The sequence below is a fragment of the Rhinoderma darwinii genome, chromosome 1, assembly GCF_050947455.1.
Source record: "Rhinoderma darwinii isolate aRhiDar2 chromosome 1, aRhiDar2.hap1, whole genome shotgun sequence".
In the NCBI taxonomy this organism is placed as follows: domain Eukaryota; kingdom Metazoa; phylum Chordata; class Amphibia; order Anura; family Rhinodermatidae; genus Rhinoderma; species Rhinoderma darwinii.
Window position 1 is genome coordinate 167431921 of NC_134687.1, and position 22934 is coordinate 167454854.

The following is a 22934-nucleotide window of genomic DNA, read 5'->3' on the forward strand; positions in this document are numbered from 1 at the left end:
CATGGACTCGCGGGACAGGGATGTAATATTACCACTTTACAAAGAATTAGTGAGGCCTCATCTAGAATATGCAGTTCAGTTCTGTCCTCCAGTTCATAGAAAGAATGCCCTGGAGTTGGAAAAAATACAAAGAAAAGCAACGAAGCTAATAAGGGGCATGGAGAATCTAAGTTATGAGGAAAGATTAAAAGAACTAAACCTATTTAGCCTTGAAAAAAGACGACTAAGGGGGAGGAACATGATTAACTTATATAAATATATGAATGGCCCATACAAAAAATATGGTGAAATCCTGTTCCATGTAAAACCTCCTCAAAAAACAAGGGGGCACTCCCTCCGTCTGGAAAAAGAAAGGTTCAAACTGCAGAGGCGACAAGCCTTCTTTACTGTGAGAACGGTGAATTTATGGAATAGTCTACGGCAGGAGCTGGTCACAGCAGGGACAGTAGATGGCTTTAAAAAAGGCTTAGATAATTTCCTAGAACAAAAAAATATTAGCACCTATGTGTAGAAATTTTTACCTTCCCCTTTCCCATCCCTTGGTTGAACTTGATGGACATGTGTCTTTTTTCAACCGTACAAACTATGTAACTATGTAACTATGAGGTGTGGTGATTTTTTACACAAGCCAAGTTTGAAAAAGGGGCTGCGTCCTTAACCCCTTAACCCCTTAACAACATGCCACGTACATGTATGTTACAGCCGTTAAGGGCTAGTATGGAGTGGGCTCACGAGCTGAGCTCGGTTTCCTAGTACATTATGTGGTACATGTAATGGTGACATAAAAAAACTACAACTTATCCTGCAAAAAATAAGCCCTCATACGTTGATGTCGAGGAAAAATTTAAAAGTTATGGCTTTTGGAAGGTGGGGAGGAAAGAGCAAAACACGAAAATTAAAAACGAAGATTGCTCGTGTCCTTAAGGCCGGATTCACACGAGTGTGTTTGGTCCATGATATACAGTACGCATGTCTGACGCATTTCCCGGACTGAACACACTGCAGGGAGCTGGGCTCCTAGCGTCATAGTTATGTATGACGCTAGGTGTCCCTGCCTCCCCGTGGAACTACTGTCCCCTACTGAAAACATAATTAATGTACAGGACAGTTTTCCTGCAGCGAGGCAGGAACTCCTAGCGTCATAGATAACTATGATGCTAGGAGCTCGGCTCCCTGCAGTGTGTTCAGTCCGGGAAATGTGGCCGACATGCGGACCGTATATCACGGACCGAACACGCTCGTGTGAATCCGGCCTCCGGGGTTAAGGACACAACTAGCTGTACATAAATTCTAGAGTAAAATACATCCAATTCATTATATAAATGTAAAGGATCTGCCAGGCACAGCTTCGGGGTTAACGCCCATAGATAATCAGTCTGCACCTGCTTCTATGTCTGTGAGACTGACTCCATCTTCCACCACTCAGAGTGGCAGGATTAGGAGTGGGAGAGCCTATCACAGCCTGGCCAGACGGAGCTAGCTCCCGCCCTCTGTCTATTTATACCTGCCTTTCCTGTTCCTCCTTTGCTTGTGATTCTTCTCGTTTGGTTTCCTGGCCCTGCTGCAGCTTCTTGTACTATTGTCCTTGCTTCATACTGACCCTGGCTTACTGACTACTCTTCTGCTCTGCGTTTGGTACCTCGTACACTCCTGGTTTGACTCGGCTTGTTCACTACTCTTCTGCTCTGCGTTTGGCACCTCGTACTCTCCTGGTTTGACTCGGCTTGTTCACTTCTCTTGTTGCTCACGGTGTTGCCGTGGGCAACTGCCCCTTTCTCCCCCTAGCTCTGTGTACCCTTGTCTGTTTGTCTGTCGTGCACTTATTGAGCGTAGGGACCGTCGCCCAGTTGTACCCCGTCGCCTAGGGCGGGTCGTTGCAAGTAGGCAGGGACTGAGTGGCGGGTAGATTAGGGCTCACTTGTCTGTCTCCCCACCCCCATCATTACAATAAAATTGTGACATACCATGAATAAAATGAGTTGATGATAATGCATATCTTTCCAGTATTGTATTCCATTAAATATCTGTGAGCTCACACCCTCCGATTGCCTGTATACTCCTGTTGTGTTGTATTAAAAAAGACAGTAAATAGATGTGATATTGTTTAACGTCTTATTTTCACATAAAATATATAAATTCACAATCTCCTTTACTTATCACATTGCACTTTCGTTGTGCTCTGATCAATCCAACTGAACATAATAAAATATTTAATATCTTAAAAATTATTTTCTTTCTTACTTTTAGAAAATGTACTCTCCACTTATATAGCTAGGTGTCACCTTGAAAATCAATACTGCATGTTTATTGTATTCAAGTCTTCCTACGAACATCAGTAAATACTGTATTGTTTTACTGTAAAACACGCTACATGTTATTGTTATATACTTGTACTAGCCCCACCTAATACTTTCCAACAAGACAGGTTTTTTTGGTTTAAATTCTAGTATAAGCGTATCACAGAGTTTCAATGAGAATGTGTCTGTAGAGCAGGTTTGAGGAAAGGAGGAGTTAAATCTGGAAAAGTTAAAAAGGGCACAAAAGCCTGAGAGAGGGAGGGCACAGCCAGTGATTATCAGCATCACACCCACTGTCAGGCACAGACAGACAACATCACGCAGGCACAGCAGAGACATACTGGGGCATCATGCTAGGATCTCCACCTGGACAGCACTGAACACCTGCCTTGTGACTTCATTATCTTGCACAATATAGTGGAAGGAGGAGCTTTACCCGCAGCCTTATTGTCACCTTGATCTCAGTCATTCAGTGGGCACCCTCTGCAAGGACACTTCAGGACTCCTCTACTTTCTGATCCCATTACCTGTGGAAACTTTATTCCTAAGAACTTTACACGACATAGATCAATCATAACAAGTAAGACCCCCATCCGCCTATATTTTGTGCATTTGTTACAGTATTTTTAATGAGAAATATGGAGAGATTTACAAGAGTTTGTCCGGTTTTTACTATGAGGTACTATTTATATTATGAGGTATTAGACCAAAAGTCTAGGAGTTGGGTTCCCATTTTTAGCTAGGTCATATTGTGGCTCTGGAGTACAGCCTACACCATTTATTTTAGTGGGCACATTTTAATGCTTTATTTTCCTTGTAGCGCTGATGCATGGCAAATTTGAAATTGCATAAAGGTTCCTTAGGTGTTAAGCATCGTCCCCTCATGGTTTTTATGAATCTTTAATCTAAAAAGGGGTTGTGCAAGCCAGTCACTATTTTAATGAAGTATCATAATATAATAATGCTGAATGTCATATATGGGGTCAGGAGGGATTATTGCCTCTCCTTACCTGAGCACCTGCTTTTAACTTCATCATTGAGTTTTACCCATAGTCAGAATCAACTTAGTGTAAAGTTAATAGTTTGAGTAGTTAGACCTGTATCTAACACAACGCATTGCAAGATTTTAATCTAAGTGTATTAATTCTAATGGATTAGAATTTAGATAATACTCCACCCTCATAAAGTAAAGTGAAATATTGCAGAGCCTCACTGATCTCATCTCATCTGATGTGTATATCAGAGAACATAACTAACTGCAGCAATGTTAAGAATTTTTGCATTCATTGTGTAAGAGCGGCACTTAAACACCATGCACTGTATAGCTGTGGTCATTGTGACTTTAGAACTATTGCACAAAAAGCACAATGTTCAGTAGGCAGGATCAAAGAAATCCACTGCTCCTAAACCCGATATGGTTCTGAGAGAAATTACTTATGCAGCCTGATTATTAATTCATAATGATATGTTATAACGACATGTACTAGATTTATTCTGTAAACTGTAAATTGTTTTGCATACAATGCTTAGTGAGTGAAATTTAGTGGCATACTCTAGCCAGTCTTCTAGGTGTACAGGCAGGGGCGTAACTAGAAAAGACTGGGCCCCATAGCAAACTTTTGACTGGGCCCCCCTCCCCTAGGTGCCCCACACAGCCCCCCTTGTAGATAGTGCCCTCTGTACGTAGTGCCCCCTGTAGACAGTGCTATACAGGCCCCCCTGTAGACAGCGCTATACAGCCCCCCTGTGGACAGTGCTATACAGCCCCCCAGTAGACAGTACTATACAGCACCCCCTGTAGACAGTGTCACACCCCACTTGTAGATATTGCCATACAGCTCCCCCTGTAGATAGTGCCATACAGCTTCCCCTGTAGATTGCGCCATACAGCCCCCCTCCTGTACATAGAGCCATATAGCAACCCCCCCTCGGGTACATATCGCAATATAGCGACCCCCCCTCTTGTACATAGCACCATATAGCGACCCCCCCTCATGTAGATAGCGCCATATAGTGACCCCCAAATATATAAAACTAAAAAACGTAATTCTCACCTAGGCCCGTTACCCGCAACGAACGGAGCGAATCAACGCTGACGGGATCCTTGCGTAGGCCAGTGTGATCCAGTGACAACATCATAATGTGGCCTGTAGCCTAGTAAATGGCAGAGTAGGGAGCTACCTCCCTGCTCTGCCATAGTGTTCAATAGTATCTGCGTCCAAAGGACGCAGATACTGTTGAATGTGGCATCGCTACCGCTGTAACAGTCATAGCGGCTGCTAGCAGCGCCACTGGGTATGGGGGGGGACTGTGACGGTGGCCAGCACAGGACCCCTCGTGCCACGGGCCCCGAGGCAGACGCTATGGCTGCTACAGCGGTAGTTACACCACTGTGTACAGGTGTCGCTTTCTCCCCCAATCTGATGAAAGTTTAGATAATTCGGTTTCTGTCCGAGCTATGTGTCTATATTTGTCTTGCCCAGCCTAAAGCAATAAAGAAATTACAAGCTTCTCCTTCTCATGCGAACATACAAAACATGTGTATATGGTTTGCATATGAAAAATACAGTAGTATTGTTATTTCTCTGTAACAGGATAGTAATATCGTAGCTATTACCATTTTCTGCCTACAAAATCTCCTAGATACCGATGCTTTGCATCACCTTATTATAGGCACACCCATAGCAGAGCTAGGACGTTTATATTACTGTCGAGGTGATTGATCTGAGTGGTAAATGTTCCATGATATGCCCTCTGTACTTATCGAACTCAGCTTTTAAGATAATAAATTGGTATTTCCAGTGTGTAAATCCAATGTGTACATATTATGATAGTGCTCCATAACCCCTTTTTTAACATGTAGTTTCTTCTGTGGTACATACTGTAACTAACTATATGTGATCATTTTGCTTATGAGACTTTTATAATTATAATAATTGTTATTATTATTATTATTATTACTAATAATGTAGATAAAAATAGAGAAGTGACTTTTGTGGAATACAATAACAGATCAAATAATTGGCATTTGCCCAAACATTTTTGGTTCTTTCTCAACATAATTTTATTGTAGAGACCTCTACATTAAAATAGACATGGAATGATTAATGGACATGGAATGATTGCTGTATTATTGAAAACTTTTTTTTTATGTAAATGCTGTGTATGACTAACTGTTGGGGTCAGTTCACACGTTGCGTACAGTACATACTGCGGATTTTCCGCAGCAGACTTTGTTGCGGAAAATCTGCAGCATAAGGGCTCGTCCACATGCTACGGAATTGCCGCGGTTTTTTCGGCTGCAATTTAGTCTGGGAAAAACGCAGCAGAATATAGTAGCAGCATAGTGAATGAGATTTAACAAATATCATCCACATGCTGCGTAAAATTTCCGAGCCGAAATTGACCTGCGGTGTGTATTTTTCGGACCGCAGCATGTCAATTCCTCCTACGGAAAGTGTGCAGAATTGCTGCGTTTTTCAGAGGAGATGTCTCCATCTCCTAACTTTAGGAAAAACTCAGCAATTTACGCACCATTTTGTGCCGCGAAAACCACAGGAAAAGGTTTGTTTTTGCCACCGAGGAAAGCCCTTGACTTTCAACGGAATTGCTACAGAAATTTTCTACAGCAATTCTGTTGTGTGTGGACAAGCCCTTATACAGTAGCAGCAAAGTGGATGAGATAGAACAAATCTCATCCACACGCTGCGTAAATACTGAGCGGAAAAAAAGCTCAGAAATTGACATGCGGTGCAGAATTTTATTCCACAGCATGTAAATTGTATTTGCATAAACGCTGCTTATTTGTTGTGGGTTTTCTCCATTGAATTCAATGGGGAGGTAAAACCCGCTACAAATAGCAGTTGCTGCGTTTATTGCGGTGGAAATGCTCCGATTCCGCTGCAAAAAAAAGCATCTCAGAAAAATAAAAAAATCTTATACTTACCCAGAAGTCTGTTTCTTCCTCCAGGTCAGGCTCCTGGGATGACTTTTCATCCCATGTGACCTCTGCAGTCAATCACAGGCTGTAGCGGCGATCACATGGGATGAAATATCCTCCCAGGAGGCCGGCCTGGATGACGTCAAATAACAGGCTGCAGGAGTCTCCTGGGATAAAACGTAATTTAACTTAATTAAATTAATAATTTTACTGAATTTTCTTTTCAAATGTGTCCTCTCCTATTTTGTATTATAGGATATGACTCAACAGTATTAGCTAAGAATATTGACATTCATGTCCTTCACAAGGCATATGGAGGGTAGTGTGAACCAACTATGTTGCAAACGGATTTAGAGTGGGGCTAAATCAGGGAGCAGAGTCTAAGGGATCCACATGTATTCACCATTTAAACTCCATAGGGAGATGTGGACTTGGCTGCTAGGGATCCCCAGGTAGCTAACCCCAGAGTAATCTCTGCTGGCAATGGCTAACAGTGCATGTAGCAAAAACAGTAGGCAAGTGCACGGTCAAAACTAACAGAGGTTAGGGCAGACGGTAGGCGGTTGGATGAGCCAGAGTCAAGGCAGAGTTCGGTCGTAATGAGAGACGGGCAGATGGTCGGAGCAGGCAGTAGACAAGACATGGTCAAAGTTCAAGCAGCGTTGGCAATGGTAATACAAAAGGTAATCAATCAGGGAAACTAACTACTAATTAACCAAATTTCTCAGTCACTGCTCATAGGGATTGGGCACCTTTTGTACCTAGGAAAGCAGAGGGGATTGGCACCAGTCAGCACACTCTAGTGCACAACAGAGGTGTAGGTGAGCAACAATGGGGAGACCAAGCAGCGTGGTCCAGGGGGAGATGAGCGATATCGCTGTGAGCCAGAAGATGCCAGGGACAGGTAAGTGTGTAGGATGGAGCAGGAGGCAGCAATTTAGGATGCAGCCATAACATTGTCTATTGATTTCTTTGCTACCATCTCTACATGCTTTTAATAAAAATGGCTAGAAATGACGGAAGAGGATATAAACCGGGACAAAAAAAACTTTTTTAACCAACATTTTTGTCTCATTCTTTATAAGTAGCCCTAAAAGCATTAGAACTAATTTCATTCTGTGCGCTACTATTGGTTAAGAGCAGGGGTCTCAAACGCGCCGCCTGCAGGCCACATGCGGCCCCTGAGGCTCTCATCTGTGGCCCGTGGGGCACTGTAGCTCCCTCGGGAGAGGAGAGAGCAGGCTGAAGGAGGAGTGCGCCGGTGAATGACGACGCCCCTGACATCACTGTCCATATATGGACAGTGATGTCAGGGGCTTCCCCCGAGCTGGAGTCCCAGAGCAGAGATTATACTAGAACTCTGCTCCGGGACTCCTGGTCTGAGGAAGCCCCTGACATCACTATCCATATATGGATAGTGATGTCAGGAGCAGAGCTGGAGCGCTCTGCCTGGGACTCCGACTCTGGGGTTGCCTATGACATCACTGTCCATATATGGGCAGTGATGTCAGGAGCAGAGCTGGAGTCCCAGGCAGAGCGATAGTAGTGCTCTGCCCGGGACTCAGGCTCCGGTGTTGCCCCTGACATCCCGCTCACCTCTCCCATATATGGACAATGATACATTGTTAGGGGCTTCCCCCGAGCCAGAGTCCCAGAGTTGAGCTTATTCTAGCGCTCTGCTCTGGGACTCCTGCTCTGAGGAAGCCCTTGACGTCAATGTCCATATATGGACAGTGATGTCAGGAGTAGAGCTGAAGTCCCAGTTAGAGTGCTAGAAGCAGTTCTGCTCCGGGACTACGGCTGGGGAAGCCCCTGACATCACTGAATCCCCTGACATATATGCACAGTGATGTCAGGGGCTTTCCCAGAGTTCCGGAGCAGAGCCTTTACTAGTGCTCGTCTCTGGGACTCCGGTTCTGGGGTTGCCCTTGTCTATGGAAAATAATGTCAGGGGCTCCTCCAGCAGAGGAATCTCCGACCTAAGCGTCGGCAATGCTCTGGCTGGGGATTCCACTCATAGAGGGAGCCCCAATGGAGCTATCTACAGGTGTGTGTGTGTGTGTGTGTGTGTGTGTGTGTGTGTGTGTGGCACTATCTACAGAGGGCACTGTGGCATTATCTACAGAGGGCACTGTGGCATTATCTGAAATATCTTGCTGTTGCCGTCTTCTGGGCAACCCCTGTACAGAATCCCAGTGGGGAAACACAGATCTAAGACAAAATAAACTTTGGAAAGAATTGAATACTTCATGAGCTATTCTAAAAGAAGCTCATTATATGATAAGATCCATTTTCTAGGTGGCAGAGTGGCACTTTTCCAAACTGATGACGCATAATGGAACTGTGTGACTTTGCAATTATGCAACCACTCCTGAATGGTAATTAGGAGCACGCAAATATAAGAATAAATTCAGGTGCTTTCATATTGTAAAGTGAAAGATGTGTTCCTTTATCTATTCAAAACAAAGTCAAGGAGACTAATACCTTGGTGTAACTTTATTTGGTGGTTGACCAACTACAATCATTAATGCTAGTGCTGCACTGTGCCATTCTTATCAATGATCTTTGACTTATTTTTTACTGTGTTGAGTCTGTTGACTTTCGACTTTTCTGTTGATTTTTGCTTGGGTATTTATTCTGCACAGGAATATCACTGTAGAATTAAAGGATGTGATAGCAGCTTGAAAACACAAGGACACTTTTTGTCAAGTTAAAGTATTAAGATGTCCACAGCTCTTTATATATTAATTTCTATCATTTTGAATTTGTCACTTTTGGATTGAAGGTAACCCCCTGATGTCTATTGAATGGCAAAGGCAACCTTGCAATGTTACTTTATCATTAACACGTGACCAGTGTTCCCTCTAAAAAGTGTTATCTAGAAGGAAAGAGTTAAAAACAACTTGTAGGGAAAAGTGCATGTGACTGGTAAATCAGATCATAACATAAAACAAAAGTAAGGTGTGAAAGTTTACATGACCATGATCCTGTTTTTTGATAAAATTTGTACATTAAGAATTAATTGAAGAGGAATAACAATTGAAGAGCTAACAATTACAGTATTCCAAAGGGTGAATTAACATGTGCATGATTTGATCAGGTTTAGTTGAGCTTTTTTTAAGCAGTTTTGAAGCCAAAACCAGGATTTAAATAAAGTAATTCAAATCGGAGAAGTAGAATCTGTTTAAACATTGAGACTCCAAACAGGAACAAGAGACGACAGATTTATTGCTATATATGAATAATTTACTGATCAACAATGCATTGAAGGATCACAAGCAAGGTATATGGCAAGTGACAAGGTTGTGTGGTAGTCAATTTTTTTATACCATAAACTTGGGCTCTAGGCCATTGGTTTTGATACATAAAACAGGATAAGAGGTGTCAACTAATTACTAATGATTTATAATTGGTTTGACCAGACAAGAGGTCACAGTGACATCACAGGAGACAGCTTAGAGGAGAGAGGAAGGGAGTTATACCACAGAAGATTTTTAAAATATAAGCAATTTTGTAAAAACACTCTTCTATATTTCATGCTTTGAAAGATAATTAAAGTTTCATAACATAAAGAAGTTAGGGCCTGTTCACATCAGCGTCGGACTTCCATTCATCGATTCCGTTCAACCTTTCAGTTGGAGGAACCGATAAACGAAAAGCCAAACAGAAACTATAGATTCTGTTTGCATTACCATTGATTTCAATGGTAATGCTTCCGTTGGAGTTGGTTTCCATTTGTTTCCGTTCCGTAAAATTTCAGGTTTCTTTTCGTGGAAACAATAGCGTAGTCGATTACGCTATTGTTTCCGCAAAAAAAAGCAGAGGTCAAACGGAACCGATTGAAAGAAGCCCGACACTGATGTGAACAGGCCCGACAGTGATGTTAACAGGCCCGACAGTGATGTGAACAGGCCCTTACATGCTGATTTGGATGCATCAGCTAATTTTAGCAATTTTAAGGTTAAGTAATGTTCATATTGTTATCTAAAATATAATATGGAACTGTATTAATATGACATGTTTAAATGGACACTTACTTTTAAAACAATGCTAATCTAATCATATACTTGACAAATATCAACTTTGTAATTGAATTACTGTTAAAATGTAGTTGTTTAATCCATACAATTTCTGTGTGAAGTTACTGCCACTAGGTGTCGCCCTTCCTTTAGTCTGCGGTCCACCCCCTCTTGTCAAGCAAAATCCATCCCTAGTGAAAGAGCAGAGGAAATAGACTGCAGGAAGAGGAGGAAATAGATTGCATGAAGAGGGAGCTGTATCTTCACTGCCTGCTCATAGAAGTCTATGAAGAGGGGAGGAGGGAGCAGGAGGAGAGAAACACAGACTATGCCAATTTTCTTCAATGGACGGGGATCAGGAAAAGATAACAGGGAGAAAAAGACACATATGCTGCCCATAGAAGTCTTGGAAGAGGGGAGGGGCAGCAAGAGGAGAGTAAGAGAAAGAAAGAGAGACACATACATGCTGCCCATATAAGTATGTAGAGGGGAGGGGGAGCAGAGTAAGAAAGACACACATAGACGTGCAGCAGCATCTGTTAAGATTTATATATCACCCCAGTGCTGGATTCTCTGCTACACTGCTCATTACTGCTGTACAATATACTCCATGCTGCTTCTGCTTCTACATACTACATATATTTGATAAATAGAGATAGGAGAGCAGGATTCTCCTCTTCTCTGTGTGAGTGTATGACACTCAGCCCACTAGCTCAGAGACAACTGAGAATTAGAGAGAAAGCCTGCAGAGGAAAGCTGCTAAAAAAATAATAATATACAAGTCATATAATGATCAGAAATAGTGTTATTCCTTATGTACACACACATGACAGCTTATTCTGAAAAGTCACCTGAAAATATAGGTATGCTTTCAATTTCTTGACCAATAACTTGTATGTTCTGATAGGTTCGACACAGATATCAGACTATTTTGCCTCTCTACTTATCAGTCCCTCCCATTGTGTCTGGCCTTTTTATCTCCCGGGAACTCATCACCATTTGGTAAGTATTCTTGCTCTGTTCCACACCTACAAGTTTAGGCCTCTTTTTTTTCAGTCATCAGAAATGAAATTACAACTAGGTGTGCCTACCACAGTACTAACCTGTCTTGGGTAGCTGTAAAATAATCAAGCTCTAGTCTGTGTTGAATAAGTTCCTTTTTTATCATCTGTAGTTTAGAGTCAACAATGCTGAGAGGCCTATCCTATTGCTCAGTTATATTATCTAGTAGATCAGCCAAATTAATAATAAAGCTTAATGCAACAATGATTTACTTTACCCATGGGATATCAAACCACTCCCCTCTCTGCTTATCACTGTCCTTTATACTTTCTCTCCTTTTATGAATCACACTTGGTGTTCAGAAACGACATAAAATAACCTGATCAAAACCTACTTGCGTGAATATACACTAAGGCTGAGTTCACACAGGGCGGATACGCTACATAATAGCACTCAGCGTCTACGCCCTGTGCACCGCAGGGAATTCCGGGCGAAAAACGGCACCAAACTGTGGTGCAGTTTTTCGCCGCTGTCCGCTGAGGAAACTCGCAGCACTTAGCCGGCCTGCTAGCAGGCCTCCTGGGATGACGTTCCATCCCAGGAGATTGCTGCAGCCTATGATTGGCTGCAGTTTAAGGGCTTAGAGTTTAAGGCCTCGTTTACATGAGCGTGATATACGTCCGTGCGACGCGCGTGCTTTTCACGCGTGTCGTACCGACCTATGTAAGTCTATGGGGACATGCAGACAGTCCGTGAGTTTTGTTCAGCGTGAGTCCGCTGAAAAAAACTCACGACATGTCCTATATTTGTGCGCTGTTCGCGCATCACGCACTCATTGAAGTCAATGGGTGCGTGAAAATCACGCAAGTCACATGGAAGCACTTCCGTGCGAACAGCGTGATTCGCGCAACAGCTGTCAAACTCTGAATGTAAACAGAAAAGCACCACGTGCTTTTCTGTTTACAAACATCCAAACGGAGTGTCATAATGATGGCAGCTGCGCAAAAATCTCACAGCTGCGCATCATACGCTGATGACACACGGAGCTTTTATGTGCCTTTATGTGCCTTTGAAACGTCATCCCAGAGGCCGCGATTGAGGGAGGAACACAGTCTTCTGGGTAAGTATGAGATTTTTTTTTTATCTGAGTTGCGTTTTTATTTCTGGCGGAATCGCTGCGAACCTGTCACAAAAAATGCAACAACTGCTATTTGCCCACAACAGAAAAGCAGCGTTTACTCAAATACAATTGACATGCTGCGGAATAAAATTCCACACCTGAGGTCAACTTCTGAGCAGTTTCTCCGCTCAGTATTTATGCAGCGTGTGGATGAGATTTGTTTTATCTCATCCACTTTGCTGCTACTGTATTTGCGGCAGATTATCTGCAATGAATTCCGTTACAGAAAATCCACAGTATTTATGCAACGTATGAACTGACCCTAAGGGTATGTTCACACGCAAAGTCAAAAACAGCTGAAAATGATGGAGCTATATTCAGAGAAAACAGCCTCTTATTTTCAGCTTTTTTTTAAGCTGTTTTTTGAGGTGTTTTTTCTAGACGTTTTTGGAGCTGTTTTTCTATTGGCACAACGAAAAACAGCTCCAAAAACTTCTCAAGATGTGACATGCCTCTGCTTTTTATGTGGCGTTTTTTTACATGCCGTTTTCTAAAACGGCAGAGTAAAAAAAAAAAGCCCTGTCAGAAAGAAACACAGTTTTTCCCATTAAATTCAATGGGCAGATGTTTGTAGGCGTTTAGCTACCGTTTATTCAGGCGTATTTCAAGGCATTTATGCCCCGAAATACGCCTCAATCACAGTGTGTGAACATACCCTAAGGCCTCATGCACACAGTCATATTATGGCCAAATTTTATACAAAGCCATAACAGTGCTCCCATAGAGGTGCATAGGGCCTTGCTGTACCTCAGTAAGCCCCAATTTCATAAGAAGGTCTAAGGATTCTGTAGGAATTTGACAAAAAGTACTCCATTGGATGCCTTATGTATGGAGCTATTCTACCTTAGAAATATTGCTTCTAAGGCAGAACGGACCATGGAATGACGGCACACCGAGAAGATCCGTACTATGGCTCTCCTGTATTTACAGGCCTAATATTTAGTGAAAGTGTTGTTGGTAATTTTACCTGGTGCTTTCAAGGAATTCAAATGTATTATAGATCTCTATATTCTTTACTTTTTTTTAATCACTGCTCCTAATTTATGAAAAAATAACTTGTACAATAAATTGGCCAGTGTCCCCATTTATCAAATACGATTGAATTAAATTCCCATTTTAATAACTATACAAGAAGGAACCTTGAACCAAACATGAAAACTTCACTGTGCTCCAGAATCCGTGTATGCAACACAGAGTCAGGTTCATAGCTTTGTATACATAGCTATGTTGGGATTTTTGAAAAGGAGAGCCTTTGGCCTCATACCCACTTCAGTTTTTTTCTTAAAGGGGTTTTCCGACATGGTTTTTTTAATTTAATAAACATTTATATCTGTTACTTCTGTTCAACCTATGTTCTGCCACCTGTTTTTATGGCTCAATTTCTTCATTCTTCTCTCCTTGAGGATATTTTCTAGTTTGTTTACATCGCATTTTGCTGTGACCGGCCGTTTCATGTTGTGAATAAAGACTACAAATCCCATGGATCAAAGCGCCTGTTTCCTCCCCACTGAAGATCATGTGTCTCCCCCTGTGTTCAGCGCCGCAGCATACAACAGCGCTGAACACGGAGAGCATGCCAGAGTGTCTCCCTGCTCTGCCACGGTGTCGCTCTGCCCCCGAGTCTCTCCCTGTGTTCAGCGCCGCAGCATACAACGGCGCTGAACACAGGGAGAGCATGCCAGAGTCTCTACTCGCTCTACCACTGTGTCGCTCTGCCACTTTGTCTACCTGCTCTGCCCCAGAGTATCTCCCTGTGTTCAGCGCCGCAGCATTCAACGGCGCTGAACACGGGGAGAGCATGCAAATGTGTCACTTCGCTCTGTCACTGTGCCTCTCCGCTCTGCCCCTGTCTCTCTGTGTTCAGCGCCGCAGCATACAACGGCGCTGAACACAGAGAGAGCATGCCAGAGTGTCTCCCCGCTCTGCCACTGTGTCGCTCTGCCCCTTTGCCTCCCCGCTCTGCCCTAGAGTCTCTCCCTGTCTTCAGCGCCGCAACATAAAATGGCGCTGAACACAGGGACAGCGTGCCGGGTGCCGGAGGTTGCTGAACCCTGGAATAGGGCATGCGTGTTGGACACTAAGTGTGTATCAACCACGCATGCTCTGAATAGGAGTAAGAGAACATGGTACAACCCATTAACACAGTGCACAGTTACATCATTTATGACGTGACCGTACACTCAGACTGCCGGAAAACGGAACTTCGAGCTCATGGACGGGGCTGAGGCGATTTCGGGTTAGCGAGGCATCACGTGATAGAAGATGAGATACGCCGCTAGGAACATCTTTTCAAACGCAAGTACATTGCAAAAATCTTAGGTTTGACATGTTTAGTTTAAAAGGATTGGATTAATTGGTTTCCGGAAAACCCCTTTAAGGGTGCTATCCGTTGTTTTAACGGATAGCACCCTGACACATTCATTTCAATGGGGCCAGGCACACTTCCGTTGTTTTAACGGAACTGTGCGGCCATTCCGTCAAAAATTGGAGAGGTCCTGCTCCTGTCCATTTTTGACGGAACAGTCTCGACCTTTTCATTGATTTGGTCCGTGAAACAACGGACTGCACACGAAAGCTATCCGTGTGCGGTCCGTGTTTCACGGATCCGTCATTAGCGGCCATACAACGGCCGACGGATGTGTGCATGAGGCCTTTGAATTCTAGGGGGAGGTTTATGATGACACATATTAACCCCTTCCCAACATTTGTCATAAGTATACGTCATGGAAAGCCAGTGCTTCCCGCAAAATGTCGTATACTTGCAAAAAATGCATGGCACCGGCTGAGAAGCTGAGTTGGTGCCATCATCCCCTGTATCTTACAGCTGACATCCTGCTGTAATACCGGGGACCGAAGTTATCTTCGATCCCCGCCATTAACCCCTTAAATGCAGCCATCAAAAGCGATCGCTGCATTTAACGTGTTTGAAGCTTAATGAAATCATCGGGGTGTCGGTGGCTGCAATGGAAACTGGAGGCCTAACAGTGGCCTCCTGGTGTACCTAGCACGGAAAACTTTCAGCCCCCGCCCGGATGCGGGGCCTGAAATGCTTCCGTAGCTGCCATCAAGATGGTGCCGGCTCAGGAGATGAGCCGTTGTCATCAGCGGTGGATGTCAGCTGTATGTTACAGCTGACATCCACCTGTAACGGCAGGAACCAGAGCTAGCTCCGATCCCTGCCATTAACCCCTCAGATGCAGCTATCGGATGCGATCGCTGCATCTTTGTGGTTGTTAGCAGATCGGTAGCTGTGCCCTGCAATCGCACAAATGCTGACTGCTATTATGGCAACAGGAGAACTAACAATGGCCTCCTGTCTGGCATTACGGAAGCCGATTAGGTCCCGCCCCGGAGGCGAAGCCTAATCGGCTTGCTTTCAGTGAATGACTGACAGATTACATTGTACTGCATAGGTAGCGCAATGTATTAGAAAAAAAAATCTGACAGTTGGACCTTCAAGTCCCTTAGTGGGACTAAAGAAAAGTGTAAAAAAAAGTTAAAAAAAAAAAGTTAAAAAAAGTTGTATAAAATATAATAAATGTTTCAAGTAATAAAATAAAACACAATCACCCTTTTTCCTTATCAAGTCCTTTAGTATTGAAAAAAATAAATAAACCATACATATTTGGTGTTGCCGAGACCGTAACATCCTAAACTATAAAAATATTATGTTATTTATTCCACGCGGTGAACGGAGTAAAAAAAAACATAAAAAAACTATGCCAGAATTTCTGTTTTTTGGTCACTTTGCCCTACAAAAATTGAAATAAAAAGTGATCAAAAAGTCGCATGTATCCAAAAATGGCACCTATAAAGACTATATATAGCTCGTCTCACAAAAAACAAGCCCCAATACAGCTCCGTCGATGAAAAAATTAAAAAGTTATGGTTATCACAACTTGGCGACAAAAAAAATACATTCTTTTTACAAAAGTAATTCTATTGTGCAAAAAGTTGTAAAACATTAAAAAGTACTATAAATTAGGTATTGCCGGAATCTTACTGACCCGCAGAATAAAGTTAACATGTAATTTATAACGCATAGTGAACGCTGTATAAAAACACCCTAAAAAAACTATGGCAGAATTGCTGTTTTTTGGTCACCTTGCATTTAAAAAAATAGGATAAAAAGTGATCAAAAAGTCGCATGTACCCCAAAATAGTACCAATAATAACTACAGCTCGTCCTGCAAAAAAAAAACAGCCCTCATACCACTACGTCTATGAAAAAATAAAATGAGTTAAGGCTCCAATAAGTCAGGGAATAAAAATATGCGGTTGTGCAGATCAGAGGAGAATATTTCGTCTGTTTCAAGAGGCGATTTATCGGGGCTCTAAAATTAGGGAACCAGGAAGGGGAGCGGCCAAACATATCTGCTAGAAGCGAGGGTGCCCGTATTATACTAGGACAACACTTCCCAGCAAAATTCCCCAAACTGCAAAGGTGTGGATTGTGGACCAAAAGGGGGATAAGGAAGAACATTTATGAGTGCGACACTGGTCTGTGCATAAAGGATTGCTCCACAGCGTAACACACAGCTATGGATTATTTTATTGTTTACCCCATTATTATATCACCTGACTATGCCCCTGATATACTCTGCCCAGCTTACATATGCCACCACATTATAAACAGAAACACCAGCAATACCCACACAAAACTACTACCAAGCAAAATCTATTCTTCAAAAGCCAAATGGCGCTCCCACCCATCTGAGCCATACAGTCTGCCCAAACAGCAGTTTACTTCCACATCAATGGCACCGCCATACCCGGAAGAACCCGTTTAACAATTTTTGGGGTGTGTCTCTCCAGTGGCATAAGCTGGGCACGACATATTTGCCACTGAATTGGCATATCTGGGGAAAAATTGTCATTTTTACTTTGCACCATCCGCAGCGCATTCATTTATGGAAAAGACCTGTGGGGTGAAAAGGCTCACTACACCCCTTAATACATGCCTTGAGGGGTGTAGTTTCTAAAATGGGGTCACTTCTCAGGGGTTTATTTTATTACTTTACATCAGAGCCCTGCAATTGTGAACCAATACTTTATATGTCGCCAAATTAGGTCTCAATTTTACATGGTACTCTTTCACTCCTTTGCCCTGTCGAATGTCCAGGCAAAAGATTAGTACTCCATCTAGGGTGATTCTAAAGCCGGGAAACACAGCATAATAATTAGGGAGCTGTCTTGTTATGGTGGCACAAGCTGGGCACCACATATTACCATATCTATTGAAAAATCCCATTTTCACTCTGCAATATCGAGTGCACACTAATTTATGCAAAACACCTGCGGGGTTAACATGCTCACTACACCCCTAGGTGAATACCTTGAGGGGTGTAGTTTCCAAAATGGTGTCACTTTTGGGGGGTTTCCACTGTTTTGGTCCGACAGGGGTTTTTGCAAATGCTACATAGCGACCAGATACCAATCCAGCAAAATCTGTACTCTGAAAGCCAAATGGCGCTCCTTCCCTTCTGAGCCCTGCCGTGTGCCCAAAAATTTGTTTATGACCACATATGGGGTATTGTCGTACTCGGGAGAAATTGCTTTACAATTGTTGAAGTTCTTTTTCTCCTTTATTTTTTGAGAAAATGAAAAATGTTGCGCTAAAGCTACGTCTAATTGAAGAAAAAGGATTGTTTTTACTTTCACTGCCAAATTCTAATAAATTCTATGAAACACCTGTGGGGTCAAAATGCTCACTACACCCCTAGATAAATTCCTCAAGGGGTGTAGTTTCCTAAATGGAGTCACTTTTTGGGCATTTTCACTGTTTTGGTCCCTCAGGGGCTTTGCAAATGCGACATGGCCGACACAAACCATTCCTGCTAAATGGTGCTCTTTTACTTCTAAGCCCTGCCGTGTGTGCAAACAGCCATTTATGATCACATGTGGAGTATTGTTTTACTATGGAGAAATTGCTTTACAAATCTTGTGGTGCATTTTCTCCTTTAGCCCTTGTGGAAATTAGAAAAAATTAGCTAAACCTACATTTTCTTTGAAAGAATGTAGATTTTCATTTTCACGGCCTACTTCCAATAATTTCTGCAATAAACCAGTAGGGTGAAAATGCTAACTATACCCCTATATAATTTCCTTAAGGGGTGTGGTTTCCAAAATGGGGTAACTTTTGGGGGATTTCCACTGTTTTGGCACCGCAAGAGCCCTTCAAACCTGAGATGGTGCCTAAAATATATTCTAATAAAAAGGAGGCCCCAAAATCCACTGGGTACTCCTTTGCTTCTGAGGCCTGTGCTTCAGTTCATTAGCAGACTAGGGCCACATGTGGGATATTTCCTAAAACTGCAGAACCTGGGCAATAACTATTGAGTTGCGTTTCTCTGGTAAAACTTTGTGTTACAAAAATGGATTAAAAATTTATTTCTAAAACAACAAAAAATGAAATTTGTAAATTGCACCTCTACTTTGGTTTAATTCCTGTGAAACGTCTAAAGGGTTAAGAAACTTTCTAAATGCTGTTTTGAATACTTTGAGGGGTGACGTTTTTAAAATGGGGTGACTTATTGGGGGTTTCTAATATATAAGGCTGTAACAGCCAACTGAACTGGCCCCTGTAAAAATAGCCTTATGAAATTTTCTTGAAAATGTGAGAAATTGCAGCTAAAGTTCTAAGCCTTGTAACATCCTAGAAAAATAAACGGATGTTCAAAAAAACGATGTCAATCTAATGTAGACATATATGGAATGTTAATTAGTGACTATTTTGTGTGGTATAACTGCCTGTCTTACAAGTAAATACATTTAAAATGTACAAAAATGCACATTTTTGAAATTTTTGGCTACATTTTGGTGTTTTTCACAATTAAATACTGAATGTATCAAGCAAATTTTGCCAGTAACATAAAGTCCAATCTGTCACGAGAAAACAGTCTCAGAATCGCTTGGATAGATTAAAGCATTCCGAAGTTATTACCACATAAATTGAAACATGTCAGATTTGAAAAATGAGGCTCTGTCAGGAAGGTCAAAAGTGGTCAAAGAGGGAAGGGGTTAAAGGACATGGTAAAAAGGGAATTATATTAGAACTTATATACAAAGCATTATGTCACACATAAATCGGGGAATGGGTGAACCCATGTCAGGGCTTCTTCATTGTTCTACACAAAGGACAGTCTCACATTTTAGTAACTGTAGACTTTCAAGCTATGGTAGAGTGCTTGGAATCAAAAGATGGATACATTAGTCATTTTTCCCCACCCTGATCTTTGTTTTTAGAGGATAATTTTTTTGCAGAAGTGTAGGTCAGTTTAAAATCGCACACAATCATATATGCATTGTTTTTTTGTTTTTTTTTAAATAGCAAGACTTTTAGCTAGCCTGTAAATACTAAGGACAAATACTAAGGACAACTATATGTTTGGGGCTTGTCCAGATTTAGCATGGTGGTTCGCTGGTTGGCACTATTTCTTTGCAACGTTGTGTCCTAGGTTTGAATCCACCCCAGACAACATCTGCTTGGAGTTTGTATGTTCTCCTGGTGTTTGCAGGGGTGCCCTGTTTTGGGCTAGAAGGTGGCTCTTACTGGAGGCACCCTGCACCCTGGACAGGGGTGTCACTAGGTGGGGGCATGTGCTACTTTTAACTTTGTTCATGTTTTAGGGACTCAGATACAGTTGAATACAGTGGTGCAGGCTCGGACCATGATTAGTCCCAGTAACGGTGACCACTGCTGCAACCCCTCCCTGCCTCCAGAGCCTCTTTTGCTCCAAGCACACGCCCAACACACTGTCATGAAGCTGCCCAGCAACAGGATGCATACAACATCGTGCCAGGATCCATTTTTTTCAGCGGTTGGCGTCTGGAGCAGGAGAGGATCAGGGAACAAGGAGCGTGAGTATAAGAAGTCTTTTTTTTACCCTCAGATCTGAGGTCTGAATTTAAAGGTCTTGGTTCTGATATGTGAGGGGCAGTGTTACTAATGGGACATATTTACTGTGTTGAGACTTTCTTAGGGGGCACTATTACTGTGTGTAGAACACTAAGGAGGCACTTTTACAAAGTAGAGGGCACTAAGGGGGCACTTTTATTAAGTGGAGGGAACTATCACTAAGTAAGGGGGATAAGGGAGCATTGTTACTGTGAAGGGGCACTAAAAGGTCACTATTACTGTGTTGGTGGCTTTATTACTGTGTATGGGCACAAATAGACGTACTATTACTGGGTTGGGGCACAATGGGGTACCATCACTGTGTTGTTGCCACTAATAGGGCAATATTACTGTGTGGGGCACAAATATTAGTCTGTTTGGCACTTTTATGTTTTGGGTAACCATAGGTATGACACCATTGTTTCTGAAGTACAGTATTTAGGGAAACTTTACAAAACAGCAGGTACAGTAATATGTGCACCTGGGTTAGCAGCAATCACAGTAATGATGATAGCAGCAGGACAGTACGGTTAAAGGGGCAGCAGAATGAGAAGTTTGTGTAGACTGTGGGGTATAGGTGGGGAGGGTGCCCTAAAAACCAGTAGCTAAAGATGTCTAGACAGGAAAATGCAAAGATGACTCTTCGTTGGGGGAAGTAATAGACGTAATACTAAAATACTCATTATAAAGTAATATCCATGGGCGGTTTATTGTTGAGCCGGTGTATAGTCTTATAAAAGTTGCCTTCGCTTTATATATATATATAAATATATATATATATATATATATATATATATATATATATATTTGCGAGGGGGGGTGGCAAGGCATAGGACTTGGGGCTTGTGCTTCTGATTTTTTTTAGACACTAGCAACACCCCCGGAATTTAGATTTGATAACTATTACCGATTATTCATTTTTTTCTCCCTTATTGAGCTGAGTTATTTGGAACACACAATTCATATTTAATAACTTTTACTGTCTAGTCATATTGAAGCAGGGTACGTGCTCAGTCATGGGGTGAATAAATAGAACATAAATTATGTTTTTATAGTTTTATATGCTAATAACCTGTTTGCAACCAGCACCTTAATTTCCATAGCTTATTATTTGTTGCATGAATGTTGTAATATGTACTTTTAAAAACATAACAGGTTAATATTTTATTTCGATTGTACTAAACCCTATCACTCACTTTACCAATAAACAACATTTTCCCAAAATAATATCTTCCAATGAGAAGATTTATTAAGACTGGCATATATACGGTAGTCTTAAACTAAAGTTCGTTGAAGTAATATGTTAAAATCTCTTAATAAACTTGGCGTATCTTGGACTGTCCTAAAGACAAAAACAATTAAATCTATGAGCAGGTGTAGATTTGCACTAAAATTTACGCCGTTTTCTGTCTTTAGTAATAATATGCCAGAAAGTTGTTGGCCATGCCCCTCTTGGTTACCCCTGACCACTTTATTTGACACTTGAAAACTGGCAAGTGCCAAGAAAAGTCGCAAAGGGACACAAATCTTTTGTCTGAGAGGTAACTAGGTAACTCTGTATAAACTTAGCAATTAGTTAGGAAAATATATGTTAAGAGGTAAGGTGTTGGTGAACTTCAATACAAAGACAATATTATATGTTTATTACATACCAATCTTAAATGTATGCTCAGACACATTAGTAAATTTAGTGAGAGCAAGTCCTAGGGCTTCATACCTCTGAGATATTAATGGAATATGATGAAACATGAAACACATTCCGCAACATTTTTACCTTCCCATGATTAAACTCCTTTGTTGCATCAAAACAGTTAGGGTGTAGCCACATGTGGTGTAATTTTACGTCATGGATTTGGCAGCAGCGAATCCGTCCAAAAAAAACCATGCAAATTTTGTTGCAAATTTGATATGGATTAGCTGCGGAATGCTTTTGATTTCACCCTTTGCATAGCAAAGGGTGAAATCAGATATTGTCAAAATGTGCAGCAGTCCGCAGCAAATCCGCAATAAAATTCACATGTAAAACATGCAGACATTGCTGCAGATTCGCTGCAGCCAAATCTGTGGCATAAAATTATGCCAGGCGTGAGTCCACCCTAAGTGTCTTTCCTCAGCTTCATTAACTACAATATACAACAGGATGTTTCCAATGTTTTACTGTTTGTTTATCCAACCAAAAAAGTTCTTATTGGCTGCCCCCCCACCCCCCACCCCTCGCAAACTTCTCATGGTATCCTAAGTGACCCAACAATGCAGCACTAGCAGCCAGGGGCGTCACTAAGGACTTAAAAGGTCAGGGGAAATAGCCCCAATACATATGTGTCCGCCCAAAAAAATTGTATGTGTGTATAGGAGACAACCTATCTATAGCACTACGACCCTATAAACTATGGATAGGATTAGATACAGCGGCTCAGCAGACAGTATCACACATGATAAGATTAGATACAGTAGCCAAGCAGATAGTATCACACATGATAGGATTAGATACAGTGGCTCAGCAGTCAGTATCACACATGATAGGATTAGATATAAGGCCCAGCAGACAGTATCACAAATGATAGGATTAGATACACAGTTTAGCAGACAGTATCACAAA

General features: G+C 42.0%; 1 protein-coding gene across 2 annotated transcripts in view; it reads left to right on the plus strand.

Moving 5' to 3' along the window:
* The first annotated feature begins 2570 nt into the window (after positions 1 to 2570).
* Positions 2571 to 22934, plus strand: part of UGT8 (UDP glycosyltransferase 8) — a 105009-nt gene continuing 84645 nt past the window's right edge. For both annotated transcript variants that reach the window (XM_075860582.1, XM_075860581.1), the window contains exon 1: positions 2571 to 2877. The gene's annotated coding sequence lies outside the window, so the exon portion shown is untranslated. The remainder of the gene's footprint in view (positions 2878 to 22934) is intronic.